The 19,540-nt window shown below is 50.1% G+C and overlaps 11 non-coding genes and 1 pseudogene across 11 annotated transcripts; all 12 read left to right on the plus strand.

Moving 5' to 3' along the window:
• The first annotated feature begins 3,247 nt into the window (after nt 1–3,247).
• LOC120922109 lies at nt 3,248–3,440 on the plus strand. The gene has a single exon (XR_005745074.1). It is a non-coding gene; the product is annotated as a U2 spliceosomal RNA (small nuclear RNA).
• Nucleotides 3,441–4,289: 849 nt separating this feature from the next.
• On the plus strand, nt 4,290–4,384 carry LOC120922069 (annotated as a pseudogene).
• A 5,561-nt stretch (nt 4,385–9,945) lies between these two features.
• On the plus strand, nt 9,946–10,138 carry LOC120922110. Its single transcript, XR_005745075.1, has one exon. It is a non-coding gene; the product is annotated as a U2 spliceosomal RNA (small nuclear RNA).
• Nucleotides 10,139–10,987: 849 nt separating this feature from the next.
• On the plus strand, nt 10,988–11,178 carry LOC120922114. Its single transcript, XR_005745079.1, has one exon. It is a non-coding gene; the product is annotated as a U2 spliceosomal RNA (small nuclear RNA).
• An 849-nt stretch (nt 11,179–12,027) lies between these two features.
• LOC120922064 lies at nt 12,028–12,218 on the plus strand. The gene has a single exon (XR_005745036.1). It is a non-coding gene; the product is annotated as a U2 spliceosomal RNA (small nuclear RNA).
• Nucleotides 12,219–13,067: 849 nt separating this feature from the next.
• Nucleotides 13,068–13,258, plus strand: LOC120922071. The gene has a single exon (XR_005745037.1). It is a non-coding gene; the product is annotated as a U2 spliceosomal RNA (small nuclear RNA).
• Nucleotides 13,259–14,107: 849 nt separating this feature from the next.
• Nucleotides 14,108–14,298, plus strand: LOC120922072. The gene has a single exon (XR_005745038.1). It is a non-coding gene; the product is annotated as a U2 spliceosomal RNA (small nuclear RNA).
• Nucleotides 14,299–15,147: 849 nt separating this feature from the next.
• Nucleotides 15,148–15,338, plus strand: LOC120922073. Its single transcript, XR_005745039.1, has one exon. It is a non-coding gene; the product is annotated as a U2 spliceosomal RNA (small nuclear RNA).
• Nucleotides 15,339–16,187: 849 nt separating this feature from the next.
• On the plus strand, nt 16,188–16,378 carry LOC120922074. The gene has a single exon (XR_005745040.1). It is a non-coding gene; the product is annotated as a U2 spliceosomal RNA (small nuclear RNA).
• Nucleotides 16,379–17,227: 849 nt separating this feature from the next.
• LOC120922075 lies at nt 17,228–17,418 on the plus strand. The gene has a single exon (XR_005745041.1). It is a non-coding gene; the product is annotated as a U2 spliceosomal RNA (small nuclear RNA).
• Nucleotides 17,419–18,267: 849 nt separating this feature from the next.
• On the plus strand, nt 18,268–18,458 carry LOC120922076. The gene has a single exon (XR_005745042.1). It is a non-coding gene; the product is annotated as a U2 spliceosomal RNA (small nuclear RNA).
• Nucleotides 18,459–19,307: 849 nt separating this feature from the next.
• Nucleotides 19,308–19,498, plus strand: LOC120922077. Its single transcript, XR_005745043.1, has one exon. It is a non-coding gene; the product is annotated as a U2 spliceosomal RNA (small nuclear RNA).
• The last annotated feature ends 42 nt before the right edge of the window (nt 19,499–19,540 follow it).

Raw genomic sequence — 19,540 nt, forward strand, 5'->3', positions numbered from 1 at the left:
GATGGGCGCAGCTCCAGCATATACGCAAAACTTGATGCTACTTCTAGGCTGCTCAGGGAGATGATCTCGGAGGCTTCCCTGCAGGACGCCGTGGGATCCATAGGGAAAGGTACCGTGAATTATTCATGGTGCCGTCCCGATGGATCTGTGCGTTCCAGGATTGACTTCGTGCTCACTTCAAGAGCAGTCAAGCATCGTGAGTTCTCCATGATCCCCTGCTGTTTCTCTGACCACAGGGCTATTCACTTTCGGGGTGAACTTGGCGAGGGCTTTGCCCGCGGACCAGGTTCCTGGAAACTGAATAGCACCCTGCTGGAAAATGAGGAATTGATGGGGGAACTCCGGGAGGCCTACGCCTCCTGGACGGAGGAAAAGAGATTCTTCGGAAAGGTAAGTGATTGGTGGGAGTTTGTGAAAGTTAAGCTGCGCAGCTTCTTTCAGGCAAGGGGACGTCAGCAAGTGTGTGCAAGGAAGAAGGAACTCAGGAGACTGCAACGTCAGTTGCAGTCCCTGCAGGACCTTCACCACTGCGGCTGGGACGTTAGGCAGGACCTGGAGGACACCGCGAAGACCCTGAAAGGGTACTTTGAGGAAGAATCTAGGCACATTGTCTTCCGTGCCAAGGTGGAGAATCTTGAGAAAGGTGAGAAGTGTAACTCTTTCTTTTTCAGGAAACTCCATTCAGGACACACTCCCTTGTCTGAACTGCGTGACGAGACTGGAACGCTCCAGAAGGGAAAGGAGGCTGTAATGCAAGTGGTCGCAGACTACTACACCAACCTCTACTCCCCGAAGGAAACGAACACGGAGGCAGCCGACAGGTTCCTGTCAGGTATCACTAACCAAATTGATCCTGCAGGTTCATCGGCCGTCAACGCCCCTCTGGTGTTGGAGGAGCTGCACTCTGCCGCTAAATCCTTTAGGCGGGGCAGGACCCCGGGTTCCGATGGTCTCCCAGTTGAGCTCTATGTAGCCCTGTGGGACCTCGTGGGCCCGGACCTGCTCGAGCTGTACGAGGAGATGGTGGTGGAGGGTAGAATGCCTCCATCACTGAGAGAGGGGATGATCACGATTCTGTATAAACGTAAAGGGGAGAGATCGGACCTGAAAAACTGGCGTCCGATCTCTCTTTTGAACGTGGACTACAAAATCCTCGCCAAGGTTTTGGCCAACAGGCTGAAATCTGTCATCGGACAGATCATCCACCCGGATCAAACTTGTGGCATTCCTGGTCGCAGGATTGCGGACAGCCTTGCGCTTGTCCGGGACACGGTCCAGTACATTCATGGCCGCCGTGTGCACGCGGCCCTGGTCAGTCTTGACCAGGAGAAGGCCTTTGACCGTGTCTCCCATGAGTTTATGTGCAGAACTCTGCGCAGGTTTGGTCTTGGGGAACTGTTTTGTTCGTTTGTGAATGTGATGTATAAGGACATTTGTAGTTTGGTGTTGGTAAATGGCTGGAAAACTGACCCCTTTTCAATTTTCTCGGGGGTCAGACAAGGCTGCCCTCTCTCACCTCTGCTTTTTGTTTGCTGTATAGAGCTATTCGCCCGAAGCATCAGACAGAACCCAGAGATCAGAGGGATCACCGCACCAGGACCAGAAAGACGGGAGGTCAAGTGCTCGCTCTACATGGATGACGTGACGGTGTTCTGTGCCGACCGGCGCTCCATCGACACACTCGTCCGGACGTGTGAGGACTTCGGCCAAGCTTCAGGGGCAAAGGTCAACTGCGGGAAGTCGGAAGTCATGCTCTTCGGAAAGTGGTTCCTGCCTTCTTCTGCGCCCATCCCGTTCAACATCAAAGCGGACTTCATCAAAATTCTCGGAGTCTGGTTTGGAGCGGAAGGCGCAGCCCTGAAGTCCTGGGAGGAAAGACTGGCGAAAATGAGACAGAAGTTTGGACTTTGGAGCCTCAGAGAACTCACCATTGAAGGGAAAACACTGGTACTCCGCAGCGAGATTCTCCCTGTGTTGCAGTACCTCGCCCAGGCTTGGCCCCCCCGGGTTAACACTTGCAAAGCCATCACCAGGGCGGTGTTTCACTTCATCTGGAGCTCCAAAATGGACAGAGTGAAGCGGGCGGTTATGTTCAAGGAACCCCTCAAAGGCGGTAAGGGAGTGCCCGACATCGCAACACTACTGAGGGTGTTCTTTGCTTGTAACTGTATCCGCAGGACATTGGTTGACAGAACAGTGGACTCTGGCGGTAACTCCATGTCCCGTTTTTTCCTCCTACCTCTTTGGAGGTCTCTCGGATGGGACAAATGGGACAGCTCCGTCCCCTACAACTGGGACACTCCATGGTATTACTTGGACACTTTCAAGTTCATCAAGGAGCTGGGGCTGCATGGAGTTAAACCCGACTTGTGGAAGCCAAAAACTATCCACAAGTTGATTAGAGCATCGGACATCATTGAGACTATTCCAGGCCTCCCTTCAGCCACTTGCAAAGTGGTCTGGAGGAATGTTTCTTCAAAGAGACTCACCAACAGGCACAAAGATCTGGCATGGATGGCAATCCAAGGGGGTTTGCCGCTGAGGACATTCATGCATGCCAGAAACCTGTGCAGATACAGGCACTGCCCTTTTTGTATCATCCAGGAGGAAACTGCTTTTCATGTTTTCTGGGAGTGCCCCTTTGCACAGAGCCTGTTGAGGGCCTTGGAACCTGAACTTAAAGACTTTGTACCACAGACTGCTATTACACACTTTGGTGTGTTAAACGGACTCTTCTGTGGGACTCACTCACAGGAGGACATTGACAGTGCCTGGCGGGTGCTGTGCTGCTTCAAGGACGCCGTATGGTGTGCCAGAAAACGCCTCATCCACCAGAGGGAGAGGATGTCCATCGCGGATTGTCGCAGACTGACGTTCAGTCTACTAAGAGACTATCACCTGATGGACTTTACGGAGGAAGAGGACGTCTAAAGATCTCCCCTTCCCCCCCCCTCTCCCAACTGTGTGTATCCATTGGTAGTTCAATAAAGCTTCGGGCCTGTGAACTCTTTCCTCCCCCCCCACCCCACCTCCCCCTCCCCCCCATCACATCCGTTGCCCAGTTGAACGCTATTTTCTTTTTGACAGTTTAATGACTTAAAATTTGACATGATTTTTGGAAGTACTGATTTCAGGGTAATGCGGCGTCATGCATGTTGCATCATACCGCAGAATGAGTGAATGAATGTAAATTATCTGTACGCTTGGAACTGAATGTACCCTGTTGAAGTATTTGTTTTTTTGTATATTTTCTTTGAAAAATAAAGTATACATTTTCAATCAAAAAATCTGTTCTTATCAGTTTAATATCTGATACGTCCCCTATCTGGGGACCATATATTAAATGGATTTTTAGAACAGGGAGATGGAAGAAGAGCTTGCTCTGTCCACTCCACGCATCGACCTGGTATTGCAGTACCTCCAGGACCGGTGCACCCCTCTCTTACGCAGTGTCAAAAAATAGATTTAACTGGAACATCATCCAACTTGTTTGTTTTGTGTGTTCTTGTTGCTTGCTGCTGACAATGTTTCTTGCTTAAACTCGGTTCCGTGCTATAATAAACTGGCATTTAACCCTTGTGTCTTTGTCTTCATTGCTTCTTGTCTGTCACTTTCTTGCCAAATGCCACTACTTGATCAAGTTACCTATACAGCAACACCTAGATTTAGTCAGGGCATCCAATTTTCGACAAGTCAGCTAGTGTTCTACTCCTCGCTCTCTCTTTCCTAAGGCCCAAAATGAAGCCTTCGATAAGCAGTGACTACTCTGCTGACAAAAAAGGGGGCTGAATTTGCTCCATTGCTGTCTGCCTTGCTGCATGCAGCAGCTAGCTAGAAAAGTCTGCTGTGGCAAGGGTTTTTTATTTTTATCCGGAGGATCCCTTAGTCTTTGACTCCCTCTAGTGGCCCTCGATTTTCTTCCACGTTATGTTAACTAAGTCCACGTTATGCTAACTAGGAGGCCGGCCCATGCAAATGATTTTCCTTGTTGAACGTGAACGAGGAGCAACGACAAGCACCTGAACGTGTGCAATTCTTATTTTGGGATGACTGAGGGTCATGACTGGGCTCCAGCAGTGTTGGGCAGGTGTCAGAAAGGGGTGGATTGTCCAGTAGACAGGGGGTCAGGCCTGTAGACCAGCGACACCCGTCTGGCTGAAGATTCACACCTCCGGACAGCCTAGACTGGGGGGAAGGGCGCTTGCCGGGTACAGGCAAACGGGCAACTCTCAGCGAGCCCTCCGGTGGGGCCAGAAAGCCGCTCGCTCGGAACAGAGAATAATTGGGTTATCGCTTCTCGGCCTTTTGGCTAAGATCAAGTGTAGTATCGACTATAGCCTTTAGGGGTGTCTAGGCTTCACAGCTAGGACGTTGAGAACCACTTGTATCTATCCAAGCCAATTGGTCCTTGTGGGGTACCCTCTGCTCGGCCTTGTAGGATCGTTGATTAAATTCAGCTTCACCTACTTGCTGCTATTGGGCAGAGGCTTAGCCCCCACTTGGAACGAGTCTGCGATCTACCCTTCTCCCCCCCCACACTCCGCATTACTACCTTCGGGCAGTAGATGCAAGAGCCTTTCTCAAGGCTACGAAAAGAGTGAAGACGTCGAGGAACCAGAAGGAAGCCGCCTAAGAACACCTGAAGCGACATCCTAAATCCTCGACGATGGGGAAGAGCGAGAAGAAGAAAGACCAGAAGAAGAAGACAGAAGAAACGATGATGAAGAAGAACCCTGCACCAGCCACTTCCTCCGAAGTCCCAGAGAATGTCACTGCCTCAACCTCCACTCCTACCCCGGCCGGCACCAGCCAACCGAGAACAGTGAAGCCGAACCCTCCTGCAGACGGGCTGCCAATCCTGGAGCCCTGGATGAAGCAGACGGTCGTGCTGCAGCTGAAGGAGGTGGACGGAAGAGTCCCTGACATGACCCCGGAGATCTTCGGAAAGAAGATGATCCTGGAGCAAGGTTTCAGCAAAGCAGAAACGCTTTCAGTACAGTCCTTCCCAAGAGGGATTTTCTTCATCACCTTCGTGTCGTTCAAAACATGCAGAAGGTACTGGGACATGGTGAAGACCAGTGGCCCTGAATCCCCTTTCCGGAAGTTCAGCGCGAACTGCCCCATTACACGGGACGAAAAGTGGGTGAAGGTGTCCATGAGGAACCCCCATACCCAAGGCAAAGACATATCCACATACCTCCAGAGGTTCTGCACAGTGGTGAAAGACCCAGTCCAAATCCTCGATGCCAACGGCTTCTGGATAGGTAAGTGGTCTGTCCTTTGCAAGCTGAGGAAAGACCCGTCGGGGGAAATGCAGCACCTGCAGCCGTGCTTCTCCCTGGGATATTCTGCAGGCTCACTTTTTTACCCCGGGATGCCCATCAACTGTAACAGGTGTGGCCATCCGGGGCACCTAGGTAAGGATTGCAGAGAGCTTTCTTGCAGGTTCTGTAGGGTCTCAGGCCATGAGACCAAGGACTGTCCGAGGTCCAAAACCTGCAACCTCTGTGGTTTGGCAGAGCATGTCTTCATGCAATGCCCCCAGAGGACCCGGACCTACGCTGGAGCCCTGATCCAGGGTAAGCCAGCCCCTAGCTCCGGTAGCAAGCCAACAGCAAAGAAGCCGAGTGAGCCTCGAAAGGCCACAGGTAAGTCTGTCACTACCCCAGTCCCTGTCCCTGTCCCTGTCCCTGCCCCTGCCACTGCCCCAGCCCCAGTCCCTGCCACTGCCCCAGCCCCTGTCACTGCCCCAGCCCCTGCCCCTGTCCCCACCCCCTCTGTGTCAGAGGAGACCCCTCCTGCCCCACTGCCCACCCCGGACCTGTCCTCCTTGGAGGACTTCCCCTCCCTCCCCCCTTCCACCCCTGCCGGTGGTCAAACAGGAGGCCGGAAACGGAAGACTGTGAGCCCATCGGCAGAGGAAACCGCCACCTCCATCAAACGGCCCAATGGGGTCCAGCACGAAAGCGCTGGACCAGGGCAGTTAATGGAGGACCTGGGGTCTGAAGAAGAGGAAGACGAGGAGATTATGGCCGACACTGTGCCTAACTCCACCGTCCACACCCGCCAGATGATCGATGATGTCCTAGTGGAACTGGGCCTAACCCAGACCCCAGAACAGGTAGCTGAGCAAATGGAGGAGTCACCCCCCCCTGCGGGGAGGTAAGTTTGGCCCCTTGCTGACTAGACCTCATACCCTTTTTCATTATGGCAGAGATCTCAATCTTTTCCATTAATGTGAGGAGTATCAAGGATACCTCTAGAAGGCAAGCGGTGCTGACTTTTCTTTCAACTCATCAGAGTGATGTCTACATGCTTCAGGAATGCGCTCTTCCTCCCTTGAGAAGGTACACACATCTGACCTCTCAGTGGACCCTTGGTCCCTCCTACTGGTCCGGGGGTGGCGATTGTAAATCCGCAGGGGTTGCCATTCTTATCAGGGGCGGGCGCTTCACGGTTGACTCCATCCACGAGCTAGTCTGTGGCCGTCTTTTGGTCATAGACGGCTCGTGGGCGGGAGAGCCAATTAGGCTCATCAACGTGTACGCCCCCCCAGATAAGAGTGCGCGGCTGGAACTTTTCCAGACCCTGAGGACACAACTCGTCACCACCAGAGCAGTAGTGATCGGCGGTGATTTCAACTGTCCGATAGAGGAGGATGGGCGCAGCTCCAGCATATACGCAAAACTTGATGCTACTTCTAGGCTGCTCAGGGAGATGATCTCGGAGGCTTCCCTGCAGGACGCCGTGGGATCCATAGGGAAAGGTACCGTGAATTATTCATGGTGCCGTCCCGATGGATCTGTGCGTTCCAGGATTGACTTCGTGCTCACTTCAAGAGCAGTCAAGCATCGTGAGTTCTCCATGATCCCCTGCTGTTTCTCTGACCACAGGGCTATTCACTTTCGGGGTGAACTTGGCGAGGGCTTTGCCCGCGGACCAGGTTCCTGGAAACTGAATAGCACCCTGCTGGAAAATGAGGAATTGATGGGGGAACTCCGGGAGGCCTACGCCTCCTGGACGGAGGAAAAGAGATTCTTCGGAAAGGTAAGTGATTGGTGGGAGTTTGTGAAAGTTAAGCTGCGCAGCTTCTTTCAGGCAAGGGGACGTCAGCAAGTGTGTGCAAGGAAGAAGGAACTCAGGAGACTGCAACGTCAGTTGCAGTCCCTGCAGGACCTTCACCACTGCGGCTGGGACGTTAGGCAGGACCTGGAGGACACCGCGAAGACCCTGAAAGGGTACTTTGAGGAAGAATCTAGGCACATTGTCTTCCGTGCCAAGGTGGAGAATCTTGAGAAAGGTGAGAAGTGTAACTCTTTCTTTTTCAGGAAACTCCATTCAGGACACACTCCCTTGTCTGAACTGCGTGACGAGACTGGAACGCTCCAGAAGGGAAAGGAGGCTGTAATGCAAGTGGTCGCAGACTACTACACCAACCTCTACTCCCCGAAGGAAACGAACACGGAGGCAGCCGACAGGTTCCTGTCAGGTATCACTAACCAAATTGATCCTGCAGGTTCATCGGCCGTCAACGCCCCTCTGGTGTTGGAGGAGCTGCACTCTGCCGCTAAATCCTTTAGGCGGGGCAGGACCCCGGGTTCCGATGGTCTCCCAGTTGAGCTCTATGTAGCCCTGTGGGACCTCGTGGGCCCGGACCTGCTCGAGCTGTACGAGGAGATGGTGGTGGAGGGTAGAATGCCTCCATCACTGAGAGAGGGGATGATCACGATTCTGTATAAACGTAAAGGGGAGAGATCGGACCTGAAAAACTGGCGTCCGATCTCTCTTTTGAACGTGGACTACAAAATCCTCGCCAAGGTTTTAGCCAACAGGCTGAAATCTGTCATCGGACAGATCATCCACCCCGATCAAACTTGTGGCATTCCTGGTCGCAGGATTGCGGACAGCCTTGCGCTTGTCCGGGACACGGTCCAGTACATTCATGGCCGCCGTGTGCACGCGGCCCTGGTCAGTCTTGACCAGGAGAAGGCCTTTGACCGTGTCTCCCATGAGTTTATGTGCAGAACCCTGCGCAGGTTTGGTCTTGGGGAACTGTTTTGTTCGTTTGTGAATGTGATGTATAAGGACATTTGTAGTTTGGTGTTGGTAAATGGCTGGAAAACTGACCCCTTTTCAATTTTCTCCGGGGTCAGACAAGGCTGCCCTCTCTCACCTCTGCTTTTTGTTTGCTGTATAGAGCTATTCGCCCGAAGCATCAGACAGAACCCAGAGATCAGAGGGATCACCGCACCAGGACCAGAAAGACGGGAGGTCAAGTGCTCGCTCTACATGGATGACGTGACGGTGTTCTGTGCCGACCGGCGCTCCATCGACACACTCGTCCGGACGTGTGAGGACTTCGGCCAAGCTTCAGGGGCAAAGGTCAACTGCGGGAAGTCGGAAGTCATGCTCTTCGGAAAGTGGTTCCTGCCTTCTTCTGCGCCCATCCCGTTCAACATCAAAGCGGACTTCATCAAAATTCTCGGAGTCTGGTTTGGAGCGGAAGGCGCAGCCCTGAAGTCCTGGGAGGAAAGACTGGCGAAAATGAGACAGAAGTTTGGACTTTGGAGCCTCAGAGAACTCACCATCGAAGGGAAAACACTGGTACTCCGCAGCGAGATTCTCCCTGTGTTGCAGTACCTCGCCCAGGCTTGGCCCCCCCGGGTTAACACTTGCAAAGCCATCACCAGGGCGGTGTTTCACTTCATCTGGAGCTCCAAAATGGACAGAGTGAAGCGGGCGGTTATGTTCAAGGAACCCCTCAAAGGCGGTAAGGGAGTGCCCGACATCGCAACACTACTGAGGGTGTTCTTTGCTTGTAACTGTATCCGCAGGACATTGGTTGACAGAACAGTGGACTCTGGCGGTAACTCCATGTCCCGTTTTTTCCTCCTACCTCTTTGGAGGTCTCTCGGATGGGACAAATGGGACAGCTCCGTCCCCTACAACTGGGACACTCCATGGTATTACTTGGACACTTTCAAGTTCATCAAGGAGCTGGGGCTGCATGGAGTTAAACCCGACTTGTGGAAGCCAAAAACTATCCACAAGTTGATTAGAGCATCGGACATCATTGAGACTATTCCAGGCCTCCCTTCAGCCACTTGTAAAGTGGTCTGGAGGAATGTTTCTTCAAAGAGACTCACCAACAGGCACAAAGATCTGGCATGGATGGCAATCCAAGGGGGTTTGCCGCTGAGGACATTCATGCATGCCAGAAACCTGTGCAGATACAGGCACTGCCCTTTTTGTATCATCCAGGAGGAAACTGCTTTTCATGTTTTCTGGGAGTGCCCCTTTGCACAGAGCCTGTTGAGGGCCTTGGAACCTGAACTTAAAGACTTTGTACCACAGACTGCTATCACACACTTTGGTGTGTTAAACGGACTCTTCTGTGGGACACACTCACAGGAGGACATTGACAGTGCCTGGCGGGTGCTGTGCTGCTTCAAGGATGCCGTATGGTGTGCCAGAAAACGCCTCATCCACCAGAGGGAGAGGATGTCCATCGCGGATTGTCGCAGACTGACGTTCAGTCTACTAAGAGACTATCACCTGATGGACTTTACGGAGGAAGAGGACGTCTAAAGATCTCCCCTTCCCCCCCCCTCTCCCAACTGTGTGTATCCATTGGTAGTTCAATAAAGCTTCGGGCCTGTGAACTCTTTCCTCCCCCCCCACCCCACCTACCCCTTCCCCCCCCATCACATCCGTTGCCCAGTTGAACGTTATTTTCTTTTGACAGTTTAATGACTTAAAATTTGACATGACTCTTGGAAGTACTGATTTCAGGGTAATGCGGCGTCATGCATGATGTGATGTTACAGGGTATATTACTCTGTACAACACATTGGGCATCATACCGCAGAATGAGTGAATGAATGTAATTTATCTGTACGCTTGGAACTGAATGTACCCTGTTGAAGTATTTGTTTTTTTTGTATATTTTCTTTGAAAAATAAAGTATACATTTTCAATCAAAAAATCTGTTCTTATCAGTTTAATATCTGATACGTCCCCTATCTGGGGACCATATATTAAATGGATTTTTAGAACAGGGAGATGGAAGAAGAGCTTGCTCTGTCCACTCCACGCATCGACCTGGTATTGCAGTACCTCCAGGACCGGTGCACCCCTCTCTTACGCAGTGTCAAAAAATAGATTTAACTGGAACATCATCCAACTTGTTTGTTTTGTGTGTTCTTGTTGCTTGCTGCTGACAATGTTTCTTGCTTAAACTCGGTTCCGTGCTATAATAAACTGGCATTTAACCCTTGTGTCTTTGTCTTCATTGCTTCTTGTCTGTCACTTTCTTGCCAAATGCCACTACTTGATCAAGTTACCTATACAGCAACACCTAGATTTAGTCAGGGCATCCAATTTTCGACAAGTCAGCTAGTGTTCTACTCCTCGCTCTCTCTTTCCTAAGGCCCAAAATGAAGCCTTCGATAAGCAGTGACTACTCTGCTGACAAAAAAGGGGGCTGAATTTGCTCCATTGCTGTCTGCCTTGCTGCATGCAGCAGCTAGCTAGAAAAGTCTGCTGTGGCAAGGGTTTTTTATTTTTATCCGGAGGATCCCTTAGTCTTTGACTCCCTCTAGTGGCCCTCGATTTTCTTCCACGTTATGTTAACTAAGTCCACGTTATGCTAACTAGGAGGCCGGCCCATGCAAATGATTTTCCTTGTTGAACGTGAACGAGGAGCAACGACAAGCACCTGAACGTGTGCAATTCTTATTTTGGGATGACTGAGGGTCATGACTGGGCTCCAGCAGTGTTGGGCAGGTGTCAGAAAGGGGTGGATTGTCCAGTAGACAGGGGGTCAGGCCTGTAGACCAGCGACACCCGTCTGGCTGAAGATTCACACCTCCGGACAGCCTAGACTGGGGGGAAGGGCGCTTGCCGGGTACAGGCAAACGGGCAACTCTCAGCGAGCCCTCCGGTGGGGCCAGAAAGCCGCTCGCTCGGAACAGAGAATAATTGGGTTATCGCTTCTCGGCCTTTTGGCTAAGATCAAGTGTAGTATCTGTTCTTATCAGTTTAATATCTGATACGTCCCCTATCTGGGGACCATATATTAAATGGATTTTTAGAACAGGGAGATGGAAGAAGAGCTTGCTCTGTCCACTCCACGCATCGACCTGGTATTGCAGTACCTCCAGGACCGGTGCACCCCTCTCTTACGCAGTGTCAAAAAATAGATTTAACTGGAACATCATCCAACTTGTTTGTTTTGTGTGTTCTTGTTGCTTGCTGCTGACAATGTTTCTTGCTTAAACTCGGTTCCGTGCTATAATAAACTGGCATTTAACCCTTGTGTCTTTGTCTTCATTGCTTCTTGTCTGTCACTTTCTTGCCAAATGCCACTACTTGATCAAGTTACCTATACAGCAACACCTAGATTTAGTCAGGGCATCCAATTTTCGACAAGTCAGCTAGTGTTCTACTCCTCGCTCTCTCTTTCCTAAGGCCCAAAATGAAGCCTTCGATAAGCAGTGACTACTCTGCTGACAAAAAAGGGGGCTGAATTTGCTCCATTGCTGTCTGCCTTGCTGCATGCAGCAGCTAGCTAGAAAAGTCTGCTGTGGCAAGGGTTTTTTATTTTTATCCGGAGGATCCCTTAGTCTTTGACTCCCTCTAGTGGCCCTCGATTTTCTTCCACGTTATGTTAACTAAGTCCACGTTATGCTAACTAGGAGGCCGGCCCATGCAAATGATTTTCCTTGTTGAACGTGAACGAGGAGCAACGACAAGCACCTGAACGTGTGCAATTCTTATTTTGGGATGACTGAGGGTCATGACTGGGCTCCAGCAGTGTTGGGCAGGTGTCAGAAAGGGGTGGATTGTCCAGTAGACAGGGGGTCAGGCCTGTAGACCAGCGACACCCGTCTGGCTGAAGATTCACACCTCCGGACAGCCTAGACTGGGGGGAAGGGCGCTTGCCGGGTACAGGCAAACGGGCAACTCTCAGCGAGCCCTCCGGTGGGGCCAGAAAGCCGCTCGCTCGGAACAGAGAATAATTGGGTTATCGCTTCTCGGCCTTTTGGCTAAGATCAAGTGTAGTATCTGTTCTTATCAGTTTAATATCTGATACGTCCCCTATCTGGGGACCATATATTAAATGGATTTTTAGAACAGGGAGATGGAAGAAGAGCTTGCTCTGTCCACTCCACGCATCGACCTGGTATTGCAGTACCTCCAGGACCGGTGCACCCCTCTCTTACGCAGTGTCAAAAAATAGATTTAACTGGAACATCATCCAACTTGTTTGTTTTGTGTGTTCTTGTTGCTTGCTGCTGACAATGTTTCTTGCTTAAACTCGGTTCCGTGCTATAATAAACTGGCATTTAACCCTTGTGTCTTTGTCTTCATTGCTTCTTGTCTGTCACTTTCTTGCCAAATGCCACTACTTGATCAAGTTACCTATACAGCAACACCTAGATTTAGTCAGGGCATCCAATTTTCGACAAGTCAGCTAGTGTTCTACTCCTCGCTCTCTCTTTCCTAAGGCCCAAAATGAAGCCTTCGATAAGCAGTGACTACTCTGCTGACAAAAAAGGGGGCTGAATTTGCTCCATTGCTGTCTGCCTTGCTGCATGCAGCAGCTAGCTAGAAAAGTCTGCTGTGGCAAGGGTTTTTTATTTTTATCCGGAGGATCCCTTAGTCTTTGACTCCCTCTAGTGGCCCTCGATTTTCTTCCACGTTATGTTAACTAAGTCCACGTTATGCTAACTAGGAGGCCGGCCCATGCAAATGATTTTCCTTGTTGAACGTGAACGAGGAGCAACGACAAGCACCTGAACGTGTGCAATTCTTATTTTGGGATGACTGAGGGTCATGACTGGGCTCCAGCAGTGTTGGGCAGGTGTCAGAAAGGGGTGGATTGTCCAGTAGACAGGGGGTCAGGCCTGTAGACCAGCGACACCCGTCTGGCTGAAGATTCACACCTCCGGACAGCCTAGACTGGGGGGAAGGGCGCTTGCCGGGTACAGGCAAACGGGCAACTCTCAGCGAGCCCTCCGGTGGGGCCAGAAAGCCGCTCGCTCGGAACAGAGAATAATTGGGTTATCGCTTCTCGGCCTTTTGGCTAAGATCAAGTGTAGTATCTGTTCTTATCAGTTTAATATCTGATACGTCCCCTATCTGGGGACCATATATTAAATGGATTTTTAGAACAGGGAGATGGAAGAAGAGCTTGCTCTGTCCACTCCACGCATCGACCTGGTATTGCAGTACCTCCAGGACCGGTGCACCCCTCTCTTACGCAGTGTCAAAAAATAGATTTAACTGGAACATCATCCAACTTGTTTGTTTTGTGTGTTCTTGTTGCTTGCTGCTGACAATGTTTCTTGCTTAAACTCGGTTCCGTGCTATAATAAACTGGCATTTAACCCTTGTGTCTTTGTCTTCATTGCTTCTTGTCTGTCACTTTCTTGCCAAATGCCACTACTTGATCAAGTTACCTATACAGCAACACCTAGATTTAGTCAGGGCATCCAATTTTCGACAAGTCAGCTAGTGTTCTACTCCTCGCTCTCTCTTTCCTAAGGCCCAAAATGAAGCCTTCGATAAGCAGTGACTACTCTGCTGACAAAAAAGGGGGCTGAATTTGCTCCATTGCTGTCTGCCTTGCTGCATGCAGCAGCTAGCTAGAAAAGTCTGCTGTGGCAAGGGTTTTTTATTTTTATCCGGAGGATCCCTTAGTCTTTGACTCCCTCTAGTGGCCCTCGATTTTCTTCCACGTTATGTTAACTAAGTCCACGTTATGCTAACTAGGAGGCCGGCCCATGCAAATGATTTTCCTTGTTGAACGTGAACGAGGAGCAACGACAAGCACCTGAACGTGTGCAATTCTTATTTTGGGATGACTGAGGGTCATGACTGGGCTCCAGCAGTGTTGGGCAGGTGTCAGAAAGGGGTGGATTGTCCAGTAGACAGGGGGTCAGGCCTGTAGACCAGCGACACCCGTCTGGCTGAAGATTCACACCTCCGGACAGCCTAGACTGGGGGGAAGGGCGCTTGCCGGGTACAGGCAAACGGGCAACTCTCAGCGAGCCCTCCGGTGGGGCCAGAAAGCCGCTCGCTCGGAACAGAGAATAATTGGGTTATCGCTTCTCGGCCTTTTGGCTAAGATCAAGTGTAGTATCTGTTCTTATCAGTTTAATATCTGATACGTCCCCTATCTGGGGACCATATATTAAATGGATTTTTAGAACAGGGAGATGGAAGAAGAGCTTGCTCTGTCCACTCCACGCATCGACCTGGTATTGCAGTACCTCCAGGACCGGTGCACCCCTCTCTTACGCAGTGTCAAAAAATAGATTTAACTGGAACATCATCCAACTTGTTTGTTTTGTGTGTTCTTGTTGCTTGCTGCTGACAATGTTTCTTGCTTAAACTCGGTTCCGTGCTATAATAAACTGGCATTTAACCCTTGTGTCTTTGTCTTCATTGCTTCTTGTCTGTCACTTTCTTGCCAAATGCCACTACTTGATCAAGTTACCTATACAGCAACACCTAGATTTAGTCAGGGCATCCAATTTTCGACAAGTCAGCTAGTGTTCTACTCCTCGCTCTCTCTTTCCTAAGGCCCAAAATGAAGCCTTCGATAAGCAGTGACTACTCTGCTGACAAAAAAGGGGGCTGAATTTGCTCCATTGCTGTCTGCCTTGCTGCATGCAGCAGCTAGCTAGAAAAGTCTGCTGTGGCAAGGGTTTTTTATTTTTATCCGGAGGATCCCTTAGTCTTTGACTCCCTCTAGTGGCCCTCGATTTTCTTCCACGTTATGTTAACTAAGTCCACGTTATGCTAACTAGGAGGCCGGCCCATGCAAATGATTTTCCTTGTTGAACGTGAACGAGGAGCAACGACAAGCACCTGAACGTGTGCAATTCTTATTTTGGGATGACTGAGGGTCATGACTGGGCTCCAGCAGTGTTGGGCAGGTGTCAGAAAGGGGTGGATTGTCCAGTAGACAGGGGGTCAGGCCTGTAGACCAGCGACACCCGTCTGGCTGAAGATTCACACCTCCGGACAGCCTAGACTGGGGGGAAGGGCGCTTGCCGGGTACAGGCAAACGGGCAACTCTCAGCGAGCCCTCCGGTGGGGCCAGAAAGCCGCTCGCTCGGAACAGAGAATAATTGGGTTATCGCTTCTCGGCCTTTTGGCTAAGATCAAGTGTAGTATCTGTTCTTATCAGTTTAATATCTGATACGTCCCCTATCTGGGGACCATATATTAAATGGATTTTTAGAACAGGGAGATGGAAGAAGAGCTTGCTCTGTCCACTCCACGCATCGACCTGGTATTGCAGTACCTCCAGGACCGGTGCACCCCTCTCTTACGCAGTGTCAAAAAATAGATTTAACTGGAACATCATCCAACTTGTTTGTTTTGTGTGTTCTTGTTGCTTGCTGCTGACAATGTTTCTTGCTTAAACTCGGTTCCGTGCTATAATAAACTGGCATTTAACCCTTGTGTCTTTGTCTTCATTGCTTCTTGTCTGTCACTTTCTTGCCAAATGCCACTACTTGATCAAGTTACCTATACAGCAACACCTAGATTTAGTCAGGGCATCCAATTTTCGACAAGTCAGCTAGTGTTCTACTCCTCGCTCTCTCTTTCCTAAGGCCCAAAATGAAGCCTTCGATAAGCAGTGACTACTCTGCTGACAAAAAAGGGGGCTGAATTTGCTCCATTGCTGTCTGCCTTGCTGCATGCAGCAGCTAGCTAGAAAAGTCTGCTGTGGCAAGGGTTTTTTATTTTTATCCGGAGGATCCCTTAGTCTTTGACTCCCTCTAGTGGCCCTCGATTTTCTTCCACGTTATGTTAACTAAGTCCACGTTATGCTAACTAGGAGGCCGGCCCATGCAAATGATTTTCCTTGTTGAACGTGAACGAGGAGCAACGACAAGCACCTGAACGTGTGCAATTCTTATTTTGGGATGACTGAGGGTCATGACTGGGCTCCAGCAGTGTTGGGCAGGTGTCAGAAAGGGGTGGATTGTCCAGTAGACAGGGGGTCAGGCCTGTAGACCAGCGACACCCGTCTGGCTGAAGATTCACACCTCCGGACAGCCTAGACTGGGGGGAAGGGCGCTTGCCGGGTACAGGCAAACGGGCAACTCTCAGCGAGCCCTCCGGTGGGGCCAGAAAGCCGCTCGCTCGGAACAGAGAATAATTGGGTTATCGCTTCTCGGCCTTTTGGCTAAGATCAAGTGTAGTATCTGTTCTTATCAGTTTAATATCTGATACGTCCCCTATCTGGGGACCATATATTAAATGGATTTTTAGAACAGGGAGATGGAAGAAGAGCTTGCTCTGTCCACTCCACGCATCGACCTGGTATTGCAGTACCTCCAGGACCGGTGCACCCCTCTCTTACGCAGTGTCAAAAAATAGATTTAACTGGAACATCATCCAACTTGTTTGTTTTGTGTGTTCTTGTTGCTTGCTGCTGACAATGTTTCTTGCTTAAACTCGGTTCCGTGCTATAATAAACTGGCATTTAACCCTTGTGTCTTTGTCTTCATTGCTTCTTGTCTGTCACTTTCTTGCCAAATGCCACTACTTGATCAAGTTACCTATACAGCAACACCTAGATTTAGTCAGGGCATCCAATTTTCGACAAGTCAGCTAGTGTTCTACTCCTCGCTCTCTCTTTCCTAAGGCCCAAAATGAAGCCTTCGATAAGCAGTGACTACTCTGCTGACAAAAAAGGGGGCTGAATTTGCTCCATTGCTGTCTGCCTTGCTGCATGCAGCAGCTAGCTAGAAAAGTCTGCTGTGGCAAGGGTTTTTTATTTTTATCCGGAGGATCCCTTAGTCTTTGACTCCCTCTAGTGGCCCTCGATTTTCTTCCACGTTATGTTAACTAAGTCCACGTTATGCTAACTAGGAGGCCGGCCCATGCAAATGATTTTCCTTGTTGAACGTGAACGAGGAGCAACGACAAGCACCTGAACGTGTGCAATTCTTATTTTGGGATGACTGAGGGTCATGACTGGGCTCCAGCAGTGTTGGGCAGGTGTCAGAAAGGGGTGGATTGTCCAGTAGACAGGGGGTCAGGCCTGTAGACCAGCGACACCCGTCTGGCTGAAGATTCACACCTCCGGACAGCCTAGACTGGGGGGAAGGGCGCTTGCCGGGTACAGGCAAACGGGCAACTCTCAGCGAGCCCTCCGGTGGGGCCAGAAAGCCGCTCGCTCGGAACAGAGAATAATTGGGTTATCGCTTCTCGGCCTTTTGGCTAAGATCAAGTGTAGTATCTGTTCTTATCAGTTTAATATCTGATACGTCCCCTATCTGGGGACCATATATTAAATGGATTTTTAGAACAGGGAGATGGAAGAAGAGCTTGCTCTGTCCACTCCACGCATCGACCTGGTATTGCAGTACCTCCAGGACCGGTGCACCCCTCTCTTACGCAGTGTCAAAAAATAGATTTAACTGGAACATCATCCAACTTGTTTGTTTTGTGTGTTCTTGTTGCTTGCTGCTGACAATGTTTCTTGCTTAAACTCGGTTCCGTGCTATAATAAACTGGCATTTAACCCTTGTGTCTTTGTCTTCATTGCTTCTTGTCTGTCACTTTCTTGCCAAATGCCACTACTTGATCAAGTTACCTATACAGCAACACCTAGATTTAGTCAGGGCATCCAATTTTCGACAAGTCAGCTAGTGTTCTACTCCTCGCTCTCTCTTTCCTAAGGCCCAAAATGAAGCCTTCGATAAGCAGTGACTACTCTGCTGACAAAAAAGGGGGCTGAATTTGCTCCATTGCTGTCTGCCTTGCTGCATGCAGCAGCTAGCTAGAAAAGTCTGCTGTGGCAAGGGTTTTTTATTTTTATCCGGAGGATCCCTTAGTCTTTGACTCCCTCTAGTGGCCCTCGATTTTCTTCCACGTTATGTTAACTAAGTCCACGTTATGCTAACTAGGAGGCCGGCCCATGCAAATGATTTTCCTTGTTGAACGTGAACGAGGAGCAACGACAAGCACCTGAACGTGTGCAATTCTTATTTTGGGATGACTGAGGGTCATGACTGGGCTCCAGCAGTGTTGGGCAGGTGTCAGAAAGGGGTGGATTGTCCAGTAGACAGGGGGTCAGGCCTGTAGACCAGCGACACCCGTCTGGCTGAAGATTCACACCTCCGGACAGCCTAGACTGGGGGGAAGGGCGCTTGCCGGGTACAGGCAAACGGGCAACTCTCAGCGAGCCCTCCGGTGGGGCCAGAAAGCCGCTCGCTCGGAACAGAGAATAATTGGGTTATCGCTTCTCGGCCTTTTGGCTAAGATCAAGTGTAGTATCTGTTCTTATCAGTTTAATATCTGATACGTCCCCTATCTGGGGACCATATATTAAATGGATTTTTAGAACAGGGAGATGGAAGAAGAGCTTGCTCTGTCCACTCCACGCATCGACCTGGTATTGCAGTACCTCCAGGACCGGTGCACCCCTCTCTTACGCAGTGTCAAAAAATAGATTTAACTGGAACATCATCCAACTTGTTTGTTTTGTGTGTTCTTGTTGCTTGCTGCTGACAATGTTTCTTGCTTAAACTCGGTTCCGTGCTATAATAAACTGGCATTTAACCCTTGTGTCTTTGTCTTCATTGCTTCTTGTCTGTCACTTTCTTGCCAAATGCCACTACTTGATCAAGTTACCTATACAGCAACACCTAGATTTAGTCAGGGCATCCAATTTTCGACAAGTCAGCTAGTGTTCTACTCCTCGCTCTCTCTTTCCTAAGGCCCAAAATGAAGCCTTCGATAAGCAGTGACTACTCTGCTGACAAAAAAGGGGGCTGAATTTGCTCCATTGCTGTCTGCCTTGCTGCATGCAGCAGCTAGCTAGAAAAGTCTGCTGTGGCAAGGGTTTTTTATTTTTATCCGGAGGATCCCTTAGTCTTTGACTCCCTCTAGTGGCCCTCGATTTTCTTCCACGTTATGTTAACTAAGTCCACGTTATGCTAACTAGGAGGCCGGCCCATGCAAATGATTTTCCTTGTTGAACGTGAACGAGGAGCAACGACAAGCACCTGAACGTGTGCAATTCTTATTTTGGGATGACTGAGGGTCATGACTGGGCTCCAGCAGTGTTGGGCAGGTGTCAGAAAGGGGTGGATTGTCCAGTAGACAGGGGGTCAGGCCTGTAGACCAGCGACACCCGTCTGGCTGAAGATTCACACCTCCGGACAGCCTAGACTGGGGGGAAGGGCGCTTGCCGGGTACAGGCAAACGGGCAACTCTCAGCGAGCCCTCCGGTGGGGCCAGAAAGCCGCTCGCTCGGAACAGAGAATAATTGGGTTATCGCTTCTCGGCCTTTTGGCTAAGATCAAGTGTAGTATCTGTTCTTATCAGTTTAATATCTGATACGTCCCCTATCTGGGGACCATATATTAAATGGATTTTTAGAACAGGGAGATGGAAGAAGAGCTTGCTCTGTCCACTCCACGCATCGACCTGGTATTGCAGTACCTCCAGGACCGGTGCACCCCTCTCTTACGCAGTGTCAAAAAATAGATTTAACTGGAACATCATC

Source organism: Rana temporaria, unplaced genomic scaffold, assembly GCF_905171775.1.
Source record: "Rana temporaria unplaced genomic scaffold, aRanTem1.1, whole genome shotgun sequence".
Taxonomy (NCBI): domain Eukaryota; kingdom Metazoa; phylum Chordata; class Amphibia; order Anura; family Ranidae; genus Rana; species Rana temporaria.